General features: G+C 44.5%; 1 protein-coding gene and 1 long non-coding RNA gene across 4 annotated transcripts in view; one reads left to right on the forward strand and one right to left on the reverse strand.

Annotated features, from left to right (window-relative positions):
• Positions 1-15,509, reverse strand: part of MARCHF3 (membrane associated ring-CH-type finger 3) — a 148,997-nt gene that overhangs the window by 16,819 nt on the left and 116,669 nt on the right. The window lies entirely within an intron of this gene.
• The window catches only part of LOC121010637 (uncharacterized), a 49,726-nt gene that overhangs the window by 6,270 nt on the left and 27,947 nt on the right, over positions 1-15,509 (forward strand). For both annotated transcript variants that reach the window (XR_005781298.1, XR_005781299.1), the window contains exon 2: positions 11,335-11,429. This is a non-coding gene — a long non-coding RNA (uncharacterized LOC121010637). The remainder of the gene's footprint in view (positions 1-11,334; positions 11,430-15,509) is intronic.

The following is a 15,509-nucleotide window of genomic DNA, read 5'->3' on the forward strand; positions in this document are numbered from 1 at the left end:
AGCAGGCCAAGGACAGGATTCATGGGATCTGTGATTAGGGGGATTTTCACAGCCTCTAATTGAAATCTGGCATCTCACTGAGTTATGCAGAAGATCTTATGGGTTGGAGCAGCACTTGTGGCTTTGTGATCAATAAAAAAATCACAGCTGTTTCCCATCCCATTAAACTGTTGCAGACATCTTGACATATTGCTCCTTCATGGTTGGTTATTAGATCTGCCACAGAATGTGTTAAAGAAGCACTTTGATTTTATATCCCAGCTTTTGTCTTTTTAATACTTTGATCGCTGTGTTATAATGTAATGGGTTGTCCCTGTATTCCTACTTTTTTTTATTTTATGTAATTAAAAACATGATCTGAGAGAAGGGATCCATAGACTTCAACAGACTGCCACTGGGTCCTCTATGGAAAAGTTTAGGCACCTGGAATCTGGTTCCTTTGATCTCTCAAGCAATGCTCCTTCTTTTTCCATGTTTTTTCCCGATTCAGAAAAGCGTGAGGACCTCTGCAGGGGTTCTCTTCTGTCTAGTACTCTCCTTCCCATGGCCAGCTCCTTCTTGGCCACACCTCTACTCAAAGATCATTCTTCAGAGAGGACTTCACGAATCACCATGCATTCTCTCACCACGTTACTCTTCACAACAACTTGTTTCTTTCTTTATAACTTTTATCACCATCAGAAATAACCTTTTTATTCATTTGTTTATCCCATGTCTTTCTCCCCAGCAGGTAAGCTCTCTTAGTACATAATAACATTCTCCTGGCGTGTTCAGTTATAAAATTCCCGCTTCCTGAAATACTCAGTTTGTGCTTGATAAATATTAGCTGAAGAAGAATATAAATCCTCCTGACTCACAGGATCACTGTGAGTGGAAACAGGATGAGTTTAACTGAAATCCATCCCTACGTACATAAAGACCGTTCACCCTGACCCTACTGGTCAAACACCGTAAAGTAATTTTTTGCCACAGACACACGGTTAGAGCAGTTGCTCTGGCATTCACAGGTGTGATTTGGCTGAAGCATAAGTCACATTCAAGGGCACCCTGGAGATTTGTGACAGTCCCTGGAGGACTTAGGCCAATAGGCCAATTAATGGGCTACAATGCGTCATAAATACCATATTTGTACCTGAGATGCTGTAATTTGGTGCTGGCATTATTGAAAACAAACGCTACACATGCCGACATCAACGGTTTGAAGTTTTCCAAAGAGGAGATGAGCCGCACAGCAGGACTAGATGGCAGCGTAATTTCATATATTCACTCGCAACTTCAGATATAAGCAAAATGGGAATCATTTTGCTCTAATTATTTTAGATCATCCCTGTGCAGACGTGATCACAGCCAAATGGAGACTGCTTATCCGGAATATGAGAGGATGCTGCACGATTCTGTGGCATATGTGATCAATGTGAAGCCAGAGACAAAAGGAGACGAGATCAAGAGAGGACAGAGGACAAGAAAACAGAAATTTCTAGAAGAAATTAGTAATTGACAAGCATAGTGCCCAAAATAGAAATGATTTCTGGGAGGCAATGGTCTCATACTGTGTAGTCTGTTATCAACAGGACCCCACCAGCCACCCCAGGTCCCTGAGCCCTGTTTCTTTTGGCTGTTTTGGGGCTCCTGGCCCTGCATCCAGTACAGTTGCTGGCATCTGACACCCTGTCTTCTGGCCTGCTGTGGGCCATAAGCTTCGAATAATGACTTCCAGCAGAAGGACAGGATCACAGGGCAAAAGGTGCCTGGACAATGGACCAAGTAAGAGCCCCATTTGGAATCTTGAACAAAAGCTGAGATTATGATGGATAATGTGAACAAGGATAACAAATCTCTATCTTGATCCCTGGGAACACTGAGAGAGAGAGAGGGAATAGAGAGAAACCAAATTCAAAACCAGGTCGTCAAAACGGGACCACATTTAAAGATCGGTGTCCCTCCGAGGGAGTGAGGGAGGATATGAGTGCAAGAACTCTCCAGGCAGAGTGTGGTGGAGGGGTTGTAGTGAAACATGAGGTACCTCTAGGACTGTGAACAGAAGGCACAGTCTCACCAGGGCCACATACCCCTGAAATAAGCAAGAACAGCGGCACTTTGAGAAAGGGGAAGATTTCTGCCGGATGGAAGAACCGTGAAGCTGTGGAAAGAGAGGAACTTTTAGAGTCACAATCCCTAGAGCCTGGTGTTTTGCTGCCGAAAAGGACCCCAACTATATAGGATGGCCCAGCCGACTTAGCTGACGTGCAATGCCTCTGAGCGGTGACTGGATCTGGAACCTCCCAGGGCTCCCTTTGAGCCAATGGCCTAAGTTCATGTGCTGATACCTCTTTATTTTTGTTTGAAATGTCCTGTCCTCAAATTTCAAAGGTATCCCCGTAGCATGCAAGCAATTTAGATGGTGCTGCCCACTCCCTGTGCACATTGTCTAAGCTCTTCATGATTTTCAAGATTTCAGATATGTCCTTCCTGAGCCTCCTCACATCTAGATTAGAGAGTCTCCCTCTGGCTGTCCAGGCCAACCCAGCCACCTGTTTTTGTCACTCCTCTGGACTGGTTGGATCTCCTTCATTGGTTACAGAGCTCTGAATATAATGAGGCAAAAATATGCCTTGGTGGGATATGAGGGGAGGGCCCTGTTTTCCACTCGCTGGCGTCGTTTCTCTTGATTATGTTCAATGTTTATAGACCGTTTTGCTACAAATACTCACAGAGCTGTCTTCAGGGAAGACATTCTTAAAGGGGTAGGGGCAACAGTTCAAATGACAAAGGTCATGACATCAAGGACTGGCATTTATGGAAGGGCAAGCAGGAGTCCGGCTGGATGCACATAGTTGTTGTCTTGGGGGAAAACGCTTGTCCAGCTGGGAGACATACATTTTTAGCTTGAGTGATCCTGAGACATGTGCCCCCAGTATGTCCCTATGCGGAACCAAGCCAACCATGGAAGAGCCTGAGTTAATAACTAGCTCAGTCCTGTATATATGCATAACTGAATCACTGGCTCTCCCCCTCCAGACCAGCAAATCATATCCACTCTTGGGGCACCCACAGAATTATAAAGCAGCCTCCTCATGGAAGAGGGAGTTTGCAGCCAAGTGTTGAGAAATTTCACTTACTTTTCTTGTTTAAAACATTTTACGGGTGGGGTGCCTGGGTGGCTCAGTTGGTTGGGCATCTGACCTTGGTGCAGGTCATGATCTCACCGTTCCTGAGTTCGAGCCCCACGTCGGGCTCTGTGCTGACACCTCGGAGCCTGGAGCCCGTTTTGGATTCTGTGTCTCCCTCTCTGTCTCTGCCCTTCCCCCATTTGTGCTCTGTCTCTCTCTCAAAAATAAATAAACATTAAAAAAAATAAATGAAACACACACAACATTTTAAGGGTGTGGGAGACACTTTGGGAAACCCTACATGTTCCTTTGCAGTTTATGTAACTGTCTTTTCAGATCAGGGGTCTTTGACCAGGGCGCAGGGCTTTGGAAAACCTGTGACCCCCGCTTTGAGACTGTATTTGAGCACTAGACATCTGTGCATTTCAGAGGAGACAGTTCAAACTTTTATCAAATTCTCAAACATATCTGAGGGTAAGAAATGCTATTCCAGAGCATTTCCTTAAATTGTCTTGAGACACTGCTTGGGTCCAGTTCAACTTTCTGAGCTTTGAAAAATTTAAGAATGTGGGCAGTAGGATTTGACTGGCTTCTGAGAAGCCGTAATTTTTCCTTAGACACTGGTTTAAAAAAAATTGCCCTAGGGCACAAAATGTGATATTTAAAAAATTAATTGTATAGTTGCAGGGCAGCAGAATCATGAAAGTGACCAAATTAAATTAATGGGCTTAAAGGAAGAAAAGGATTTATATTGAGCAAAGATTGAAAAAATTCAGACAATGTAAAAAAATCAATGTGCCATATGATTTCCATACAATAAAAGATTAAAAAACAAATAGCGTTTCAGCTCATAGACTGTTATGGGGAAAAGGCAAAACTTCAAGAGGAAAAAGGACTATTGACATCTGTGTCAATCTGCCCTTTTCCTCCTTCCTAAAATGGCCGTATACACAAATAGAACATTAATATTTTATTTTATTTTATTTTATTTTATTTTATTTTATTTTATTTTAGAGAGTGAGTGGGAGAAAGGGGCAGTGGGGAGAGAGAGAGAGAGAGAGAGAGCCTTAAGCAGTCTCCATGCTCAGCATGGAGCCCAATGCGAGGTTCTATCCCCCAACCCTGGGATCGTGACCTGAACCAAAATCAAGAGTCAGATGCTGAACTGACTGAGCCACCTCGGGCCCCCCGCAAATAGAGCACTAGGCTCCTAGAACAGGGGTACAGGGTAAGCACTAGTCAATGATAACGAGTAGGAATCGTATATTAAGGAGGATATCAGGAGAGAATAAAAAATACATAAAATAATAGCAAGGACGGTTAAGATACATTTTCTATAAAGCCTGAGACTAGACCTTGCAAATGTTATGCTAAGTGAAGGAAGCCAATCACAGAGGACCACATACTGTAGGGTTCCATTTCTAGGAAATTCCCAGAATAGGCAAATCCATAGAGACATAAAATAGTTTAGTAGAATACCCTGTCACCAAATGGTACACTTTAAATGGGTGAACTGTATGGTATATGAATTACATCTCATTAAAGCTGCTTAAAAAGTCGAGACCTGGAAAATTCCCTGGGTAGAAAATAATTTGAAGTGTCTTGTAGATTCCCCTAAAGAATCTTACCATCCTGTGCGGATTTTCGTTTGTAGGCATTTCCTTTTGCCATGCCACATCTTCATCTAATTGGGTTATTTTTCAGATAGGTATCTGTCAGGTATGTTTTCCCAACAGCTGAAAATGTGTTTATTGTGGTGAATGCAAGACTTCTGGGTTTCAACATGAGAGTCATAGATTTTAAAGCAGATGCGTCAGTGTTTAGAAGGACATTAGAATGCTTTTATTCTCCCATCTCTCATGCCTTTCCTCCTGGTATCTCCTACTTTTCATGCAAAGATGAAGTCTTTGCAAGTAGGAAAATAGGAAGGGTGGCATGATTTTCTAGGATGGTGGTTATTTCCTCTTCGTCTCGCAATTTCTGCTTTTACTGATTCTTCCCAGATAGAAGTTCTTAAATGCCTATAAATTCTCTTTTATAACATTCCTGCTGCAACCACCTGCCAGCATATTATATAGACTATATTAGCCTATATTTTCCTCCAAGCCCCAAAAGATTTTGAACCTTGCCATTTATTCCAGCTTCCCGTTTCCAATAGTGTTGCTGGAAGTGAAGTAATGATCAAGTGATGAGTAGAAAATATTTCCTTTTCTTCTTTTTAAAGTTTATTTCTTTGGGGCGCCTGGGTGGCAGTCGGTTAAGCGTCCGACTTCAGCCAGGTCACGATCTCGCGGTCCGTGAGTTCAAGCCCCGCGTCGGGCTCTGGGCTGATGGCTCAGAGCCTGGAGCCTGTTTCTGATTCTGTGTCTCCCTCTCTCTCTCTGCCCCTCCCCTGTTCATGCTCTGTCTCTCTCTGTCCCCAAAATAAATAAACGTTGAAAAAAAAATTAAAAAAAAAAATAAAGTTTATTTCTTTGAGAGAGAGATACAGAGCAAGCAGGGGAGGGGCAGAGAGAGAGAGGGAGAGAGAGAGAGAATCCCAAGCAGGCTCCACGCTGTCAGCACAGAACCCGATGCTGGGCTCGAACACACCAACTGTGACATCATAACCTGAGCTGAAACCAAGAGTCGGACTCTTAACCAACTGAGCCACTCAGGCACACCTCCTTTCCTTCTTTTAATCTGAGCTCACTCTTCACAAACATATCTTACACATTTTCATAAATGGCACATCTAAGAATTAAACCCATTTTTCAGTAAACTAAAAACTTCAGTAGAGTTTTCTCTCTCCCTCACATTATGCATATACAGTCCTAACTTTCCTCTCACATATCCGTTGCAGTGTAAATCTATCCAACTCTGTAATAATGGATTGCAAAGAAAAGTTTTATCAGACAATATCACAGGGTCCTATCTGAAGCATACAGGCAGGCTGTTGATGAGGCAGAGAAATACACAGTTAGTGAAAAATAAAGGAGGGAAGCCAAGCTACAGGACCTGACAGGGTCTTTCTTATCTTTCCCCAAATCTGCAGCACCTGTCAGGGAAGGGAAGCAAAGAATTGAGGCAATTATACAAATAATTCAAGAGAAAAGCCGGTGTTTTCCTTCATGAGTTGCAAAACAATTTTTGCCAACCCGAAAGATCTAGATGACAGTCTTTAAAGACATTTATCTCACAAATGTGGGCGACCACATTAGGAGTGATTAACCTTCACAACGGTTCATAAAAGGAGGGAAAAGGTGAACAATATTGTGTTCACCGGGCTTTCTAATGACATCTCTCTTAGGAGAAATCTCAGAAGAAATTGGTGACATAATAACTCAGTAAAACGAAGACTCAAATGTTGAAAAGGAGTAACCAGATGAGAAGAAACAAAGAAGGGGTGTGAAGTCCTTGGAAAGGAAGAAACTTTTCTAGCTCCTAACGGGTTGCTGTACCTAAGAGCTTAGACTACATCAGACTAGGGCAGAAAGAGGCACAAAGAAGGAATGCTATTCCACAATCCTGGCTCTCAATCAGAACCAGCCCAAGTCTGTTCTTCTGCTTGGTTTTGCTTTAAAATATTTTTAAAAATATTTATTTATTTTTGAGAGAGATAGAGCGCAAGTGGGGGAAGGGTACAGAGAGAGAGGGAGACACAGAATCTGAAGCAGGCTTCAGGCTCTGAGCTGACAGCACAGAGCCCAACGTAGCGCTTGAACCCATGAACTGTTAGATCATGACCTGAGCCAAAGTCGGAGGCTTAACTGACCGAGCCACCCATTATCAACATCCCCACCTGAGTGGTGCATTTGTTACAGTCAGTAACCTACATGGACACACTGTTATGGCCCAGAGTCGTCCTTTACAGTAGGGTTCATTCTTAGTATTGTTCATTTTATGGGTCTGCACAAATGCAAAATGACACGCACCCACCATTGTTCAGGGAAGGTTGACTGCCTTAAAAATCCTGTGTTCATCCTTCCCACCCTGTAACCGCTTTAGGTTTAATAGACAAATTCAGTGTCAAGAGGAGATCACAGCTTTAATCATCCATACAGTTAGTCTCTTAGAAAGGCTGGCAATTGGGAAGAAGCCCTTGGCTCTGTGTGTGCTTGTGCATATGCATGTCAACGAACAAGTGAGAGGGAGTACTTTTCCAGCTGAGACAGAAGAATCCAGGCATGGTGGGGACAGCACAGATGAGGGGCTGTGGCGATCTAGATTCTTCTGCCTTCTCCACTTACTGGCCCTGTGGCTGAGAGTGTTTAAGATCTCTGAAGAGGGAGGGGTACCTGGGTGGCTCAATTGGTTAAGTGTCTGACTTCGGCTCAGGTCATGATCTCCTGGTTTGTGCGTTCGAGCCCTGTGTTGGGCTCTGTGCTGACAGCTCAGAGCCTGGAGCCTGCTTCGGATGCTGTGTCTCCCTCTGTCTCTGCCCCTTGCCTGCTTGCACTCTGTCTCTCTTTCTCAAAAATAAATAAACGTTAAGGAAAAAAAAAGATCTCCTAAGAGGGACCTAACATCTCAGAGTCTCAGTTTCTTTACCTACAAAATGGGTTACTATCTGTTTACAGGGATCGTATCTTTATACGGATGTGGACTTTGAAATAAGATGGGTATAGAAACAGTATGGCATAGAATAGTTCCCTTTCCCTTAAAAAGGGGGAAATAATTTAATAAGAAGAAAACTCTGGGAGGTGAACACCGTCGGGACAGAAACAGGTGGACTCAAAGTGAAATCAATTAATGCCCCTGTATTTGGGTGTCACGTCAAGATCTGTGCCTATTCTGAAAAAAACAAAGTTTTTGGTGACAACAGGCAGAGAGCAGGCTATCACTCTGAATGAACAGCCACTGATCTCCCACTTCCTAACAGAAGACCCTTCTCCACTTTGCTCATTCGAGTACAATTGTCCATCAGGCAGTATTTAACTATAATCATGTACCGCTTGCAATATTTCACACCATTATTTGTTTAATAATGCGTATTCTTTCTTTGGAGTTATTGACACTTAAAACTGAAGAGACCAGAGCAGGGGCTGGCAGGAGCCCTCGGCAGGGGGGCTGTGTGCATATAGTCTAACTCTGCATCTGAAACCTGGGCCAGGGGGTACGCAATCAATGTCTCCTTTCCGTTCAAGCTGGTGCCTCTTACTCCCGCCCGGGAGCTAAATGCGCCTTGTTATTTTGGCAGACCTTAGGGAGAGATGATTACCACCAGCTTTAGTCATTCAGTGACATCGCGTTGCTCCTCTCTCAGACTCCCCTTTATGCAGCTCTCCTGCCGGCTGCCCCGGGACATTTTCACCTCCACCCACCACCACTCTGAACTCCCACGGAATAACTTCTAATCACATGCCTTTGAAAGAAGCGGACCTCTCAGTGGCCAATGCTGGCTGGGCTAGTTGTTCTCACATTTGAAGTTAGCTAAAAGGGTCCAGAATCTCACGGGCTTATCAGTCTCCTTTTGTTTACTTCCTCTTATTCTTGGCCCAGATGTGTTTAAGGAAAACCTGGCTCCCTTTTCTCCTGTGTTTGAGAACATCTAAGGGGGAATTCGTGAAGACTACAGACATTTTCTCTCTGCACCACCCCCACCCCCGCAAAGAAGCTGTTCCTTGAAAGGTGTGTTGCTCTCAAAACGCTAAGGTTTGTTAATTCTAGGTGGTGGAGACACATCTGTTTGACACGTTATTCTTTGTCCTCCTTTGGATTTTTTTTTAAAAACACAGAATTAAAACTAAAAAGTTGGGCGAAGCAACTCTTGGTGTTTTGCCTCTTTCTGTCTCGGCTTCTCGAGGTCCTCAGTGAGCTAGTGCAAGGGAGCAGGGCTGGACCGACAGAGGTCCTCTTGCGAACATGGATGCTAATTTGTATTTCAAACCGAGTTCACTGCGAGGATCAGTACAATTTAAAATAATAGAATCTGGTCATGTAATTCTTTTTATGCATGGCGCTGGATTTTCCCTCCAAATTAATCCTGTACCAGCAGTGGATGGGCTGAAAACACAGGCACCAAGCACTTAGCTCACTTCCATCTGGCACGGCCATGTGAACACTTCGGTTGGCTTGCTTTTTTAATGAAGTGATTTCTAATGAAGCAAGCTGTGAATTTAATAGCTACCTTAAAACAGCTTCTTTGTAACTAAGCTTTAAGTAAAGAAGCAACTGCCAAATTAGCCACCGACACCAAGAGGAAAGTTCAAGACAGAACAGCCACAAGGTGGAGGATTTCAGGCTGAGGTCATCTGGGATGTCATCTCAACTGCTGGCACCAGAGATGGTGTCCCGAGCCTGTGTGTAGGCTGGTGGCCCATCCAGAGACCTTACCAGAGGTTAAGGAAGCGCCTGGCCAATGCTAACGGTGGCTGCAGGGGTAAGGTATCTGAACTGTTGTTATCCTGACCCCTCCCAGGCTGGTACACCGTCTCTTCGTGGTTCATTTGCCGTGTGATTCTGAACCAGCCACTTCAGCTCACTTATAATGTGGGCACAACAGAAGGGATATCCTTGGGGTCGGTCTCTACTACTCAGAAAGAAAGATGCTGGTAGAAAAAAATGCACACAGAAAACTCTTAAAGGTGGGAGAAATCACCCAGTTTCGCAATCAAAGGTAAATGGCAGGCAGATAATGCAAGGGGGCGAAGAGGGCCGGGTGGGTACGAGCAAGAGGTAAGGCCCGGGTGAACTGCAATCACTCATCAGATCTAGGGATATTAAAATTCCTTTATAAAAAAGGTGTAGGAGCGCCTGGGTGGCTCAGGCGGTTAAGCAAGACTCGGTTTTGGCTCGGGTCATGGTCTCGCGGTTTTGTGGGTTCAGTCCCCACATTGGGCTCTGTGCTCCTGGCGTAGAGCCTACTTGGGATTCTCTCTCTTCTCCCTCTCTGCCCCTCCCCCGATCATGCTGTTTCTGTCTCTCTTTATATAAATAAAGAAACCCCAAAAAGATTCTTTAAAAAAAAAAAAAAAGTGTTGATTGACAGCACACCTGAGCAAGCCAGTGTGTGAGCTCTGCTTTTCTTTTTTTTTTTTTTAATTTTTTTTTTTCAACGTTTATTTATTTTTGGGACAGAGAGAGACAGAGCATGAACGGGGGAGGGGCAGAGAGAGAGGGAGACACAGAATCGGAAACAGGCTCCAGGCTCTGAGCCATCAGCCCAGAGCCCGACGTGGGGCTCGAACTCACGGACCGCGAGATCGTGACCTGGCTGAAGTCGGATGCTTAACCGACTGCGCCACCCAGGCGCCCCGAGCTCTGCTTTTCTTGACTGGGGTGGAAGCTAAGGCATAAAGATGAGCCATGACTTGTCCAAGGTCTCCCTGCACATCGTGAGTGGCCAGCCCAACATGGGTTACAGAGACGGGACATTAAGCCCCGCTTGGCAAGGTCACTGGCATGGATTTCTCAGTGGGAGGGCCTCCGCTCTGTTGTCCACAACATATACACAGGTTCCTCAACACAGTCCCCTTTCTGGTAACGGATACTTCCTTGTCTTTCGCGCTATGGGTCCTTCCTCTGCTTTGTGAGGCCTTAGCCTCATCTGGAGCGGTTGAGAGAGTTGCCGCACATTAGGAGGGGCCCAGTAGGCTGGGGGGCAGAGCAGGGGGAAGCCACGCTCACCTGTCCTGAGCTCAGCTGGTGGCATCAGCCTGGGAGTGAGTGTGAGAAGTGGGAACTTGTTGGGGCACCTGGGTGGCTTAGTCAGTTAAGCATCTGACTCTTGGTTTCCGCTCAGGTCATGATCTCACAGTCAGTGAGTTCAAGCTCCAGGCACCTGACAGTGTGGAGCCTGCTTGGGGTTCTCTCTCTCCCTCTCTTTCTGCCCCTCCCCTACTCGTTCTTGCTGTCTCTCTCAAAATGAATAAACTTTTTTTTTTAAAGCAGTCCCCATTCTAATTTTTTTTTTTTTTAACATTTATTTATTTTTGGAAGACAGAGACAGGGTGTGAGCCAGGGAGGGGCAGAGACAGAGGGAGACACAGAATCTGAAGCAGGCTCTAGGCTCTGAGCTGTCAGCACAGAGTGCAACACGGGGCTTTGAACTCATAAACTGTGAGATCATGACCTGAGCTGAAGTCAGACACTTAACCAACTGAGCCACCCAGGCGCCCCTCAAAATGAATACGCTTAAAAAAACAAAAAAAGAAGTGGGAACTTCTGTGGTTTCAACCGAAGTCCTTCCCTCCCACTTTATAGATGCCAGCATACAACCTTGTCGTCCATTTTGTCCCTCCAGAACAGGACACAGAGTAGGAGAGACAAGTCTGAGGGCAGTGCATGAGACCGGCTCACTTCTTCCTCGCCGAGGGATTGTGACCTAATGCAACCATGGTAAATCTATGTCTTCCTCTATCCAAGGGTCAATATGGGCTTTTCTCCCCAAGCCTGAATTTTTCCCATTCGGCCTGATCCACCCTACTCCTGACCCTTTCTAACTTGGGCCAGCACTCTTCTGCTGAGTCCTGGAGTGCATGTTCTCCCCTCACTGGCCACCTGGTCACCATGCACACAGGGCTGCAATTGCCTGTCCTTCCTCAAAACCCGATTTAGGACCAAAGACTGAGCAGGAGCCAGGATTGGTCAGAATCTTCTCACGTGCCCTGTAGCTCAAAGCTGTGTCACTAGCGTGTCTTGTGTAAGATCTTGTCCTGCTGTGTAAAGACGTGGTGTCACTTTCTTTGATTTACAACCATAGGCCGAAAGTATGAAAAAAGTTTGCAAGTGGGGGGAGGGGAGGTTCTCTGTTCTTGCATTTATTTAATGAGCAGACACCTCCTGACTGCCTATCACGTATAGCGATCATGGTCCAGCCACCTCCCTTACCAGGCTGCGCTCACGAATTGGCATGAAGAGGGGAGCATGCCTGCCTGCCTTCAAGGGATGGATTAGGTCGTACGCGTGCCTGGGAAGCGCCTTTAATCCCTTTATATCTCCTATGGTGTCATTCCCTAATTACCCCGATGCTAAAAAGGTTTGCTGATGAATATGAACACTCAGAAACCAAAAGCTCATCCATTCAATACATAGATGTATCGGAAATCGCCAAGCAATGTCACTGCCTAAGTCTGATACATACATATTCAGAGGGTTTGAGGGAAGTCTTAAATCTAGTAAATAGCAAATGCCAAGGTACAAAGTGGTTTCTCCCCAGCAGTCCAACTCTGCTTCCTGCTGTGTAGCTGGAGATTATACTGAATCCAGGGCACTCTTTAGAAGCATTTTCCTTGAATGACTTAAATGTGTGTGTGTGTGTGTGTGTGTGTGTGTGTGTGTGTATATGATAAATAAAAAGTTTGGGAGAAAAAAAAAATCCTCCTCTCCCTAGCTTTACATCCCAATGTTCTGAGTAACTGATCTGTGTGAAAACATTATCGGTCTCATTGTAGCTAACCCTCTGAGTCACAGGGAACAGCTTTTAAATTGTTCATACAGTTCTTATCAATCAGCTGGGTCTGTGTAAAGGAACTAGAAGTATGGAAACCTAATCACTCCCTCTGTGAAAAATCACCATGTCTCCTTGATCAGAGGAAGATCAGAGCGCAGAAAGCCCCCCCCCCCCCCCCCCCGCACCCCCCAGATTTGCACCATTTCCTGGCTATTTCATTTTAATCAGGACGTTGCTGAGCTGATCTATTACTTCATAAGTCCCCTGGGAAAGCATGGGTGTTACGGATACATGTCTCAGGAAAGCCCAGTGCCAGATACTCCCATCAGTGGAAACTCATGTTGCAACCGTGCTGTTTGCACGTAATAAGATGGGTTTCCTTGGCAAACTGCTCAATCAGATACACAATCACAGTGGTAGTTGGGAGTCAAGGCACACGTTTTTGGGAAAGCATCATGGTACTTTTATTGGGTTTCTGTATTCTTCCCTTTGTTATAAAAGAATGGCATCAGAGTTCAATTTACAGAGAGAAATGAGGAAAACTAAAAATGAGCAGGAAGGAGCCCATAAAACCACCCAGGCTGGTCATTCAGTGAATCCTTTTATGGTTAGTGGATGTCTATTTACTGCGTTCTACCAGGTCATTATTCTTGGGGATACTTTATCTGACAAATTGCTACTGGGTAAAATTTCCATCATCGATGAAAAATACGTAGCCTTTATAAGACAGAAGTACTAGCTGTGGAGGTGTGAAATGTGTCTTATCTGCTCTTCCTTTCTGCTACGTGCAGTTTGAACGCTTCCCTTTCAAGCTTTGGCTGATTGACACAGACCTGAAGAGATTTACATAAGCTGGACTGGAGGAAATTCACCCATATCCAAATAAACCAGATGATCACAGTGTAGTTCTCTTGTTATACTGGCTTACTTAGCAGGAAAAAAAAAATTAGTATATAATATTGGCAGTGATTTTACCAGAGGAGACTAAATGATTTGGTCTGGCCGTGGAGGTAGGAAGGTTAGTAGATGGGCACACACAGAGTCACCTTATTGAGTTATAAATCAAGTACCATGAAATGCTCTCATTTTTAAGTGTGGGATATAGCTTTTGAATGTATTCATAGAGACCAAGGATATAATGGAGAACCCCCAGTTCATTGTCCTGCAGCTCTGAGAAACTGAGGCATGCCACACAGATGGACAGTGGCTAAATGGGGAGGTGATACCCACTTTGGAGGTGCTAATAAGAACCAGTCCATTGATTTTGGCCATGATGGGTAGAAACTCGTAGACAGAAACCCTGGGTTTCTGATCGGTTACAAATGAACATCCAGCTGCTGGGTGCGGAGAGTGCAGGAAAGGAATGGATGGGGCAGTGTCTTCTCAACAGTGGAGATTTGGAGGATGAGGTTTACTTTGAAGGAAGGACTGGGGGAGTTTATGGAAGAGTGTGAGAGTCTGAGGTGTGACAGTGATTCTGACCACTGCTAACCCCTGGGTGCTGACAAATAACATTTATAAATGACTTTTTCAACCACTTCCTCTAGCAAACAAGAAGCTGTTATTATTATGTTGATTTTGAAATTCACTGTTATAGAATTTTCGTGCCTTAATGAGAAGGCAGATCCAACTGGTACGTAATGATTAACGCAATTGGAAGAGTGCAAACAAGAAATAAAGTAAAGCTACTCCGAATGCTTAACCCCAATAGGCAGGTTTTGCTGATTTTCCAGAAAAAAAATTCATGGTTATCTCGAGAGAAAAATATTAAGCAAAGCTCAGTGTGGATAAGCCTGCCCTTTGGTAAGAGAGGAAAAGTCAATTAGTAATGTCATTTGTTTAAAACTATGCCTGCACCTGGTTCTCATTTGTCCTCCAGCTGAGAAACCAAAGACAACTTCTTTTTATTGCTTGTGGTCAAACAGCAAGTTCATTTCGCCATGGGATGATCAAACGGCCAGCCTCCCCCGGCCTGAGAAGGTTTGCCTTTCACTTTCAACTTGTTCAATCATCATTAACTCTGAAAAATGTCACATTCCATTTGTGCAATGAAAATTTCACCACTGGTGACCGTTTGGGTGAAGTTTTTGTAGGCATGGTCCTAAATCTTACAGAGCACCTCACACATTCTCAAGGTCATTTGCCCTGTTTCCTTGTTTAATGACAGTTGCCTAAGATCCCAGAGTCTGTGGCCAAGCATAGGCCACTTTGAAGAACCTTTGTGTATAGGTACATGTTTCTGTCTCTGAGATGGAAGGGGTTCACTGGGTGATTCGATGCAGGCAATTTAGCTGAGAAAAACCAAGATGTGTGCGTGTGAAATGCACACGTGTGCACACACACACATACACACACACATACACACACTGGGGTTTTTACCAAGTGAAAGTAAGAGTCTTCTTTACCGGGGAGAGACCAGTCAAGACCACTGGATGCACAGCCCTTTTAAAGCAGAGTTGTTTTTTTTGTTTGTTTGTTTTTTTTTTGTTTTTGGTTTTTAACTCTGGGAAGTTAGCTTCCCTGGGGAAGCCGCAATACCAACTTGGGGAGGTTCCAGAAAGTTTCTGGAAAGGACAAGTAGGCTTCTTTTTTAACTTTTGCCTTCGGGCTTGAGAAATCTTCCACCTCCCTTGTTTATTATTTAATTATGTACCTCCCCATGCACCTTCTGCAGAGAAGTTCTGGAATGTAAATCCCAGTGAACGTGGCATGGGGCCAGATCCCTGACAGGCACTCTACAAATATGAATTTCTGAGAGTGGATGTCAAGCAGCAAGGCTGCTAAATTAAGAGGTCACTTGATCCAGAGTCTTAAAGCATAGGGTGAATTGAGGCAAGTCCAATAAATTTTACGCCATTTGGCAAGTAAGTCATTGCTAAAACAGGCCCCAGTTACAGGTCCTGATTAAATTCTCAAGGTCAAACCCAAGAGCATGTACATACAGAGTTCTCCAGAGCCTTAAGTGCTGAGGCGCTAACATACTGTTTTAAATAGTCTCTGAGAAGGGCGTCTTGATTTCTAGCTCT

This window comes from Herpailurus yagouaroundi, unplaced genomic scaffold (assembly GCF_014898765.1).
Source record: "Herpailurus yagouaroundi ecotype Mexico unplaced genomic scaffold, PumYag 192, whole genome shotgun sequence".
Taxonomy (NCBI): Eukaryota; Metazoa; Chordata; class Mammalia; order Carnivora; family Felidae; genus Herpailurus; species Herpailurus yagouaroundi.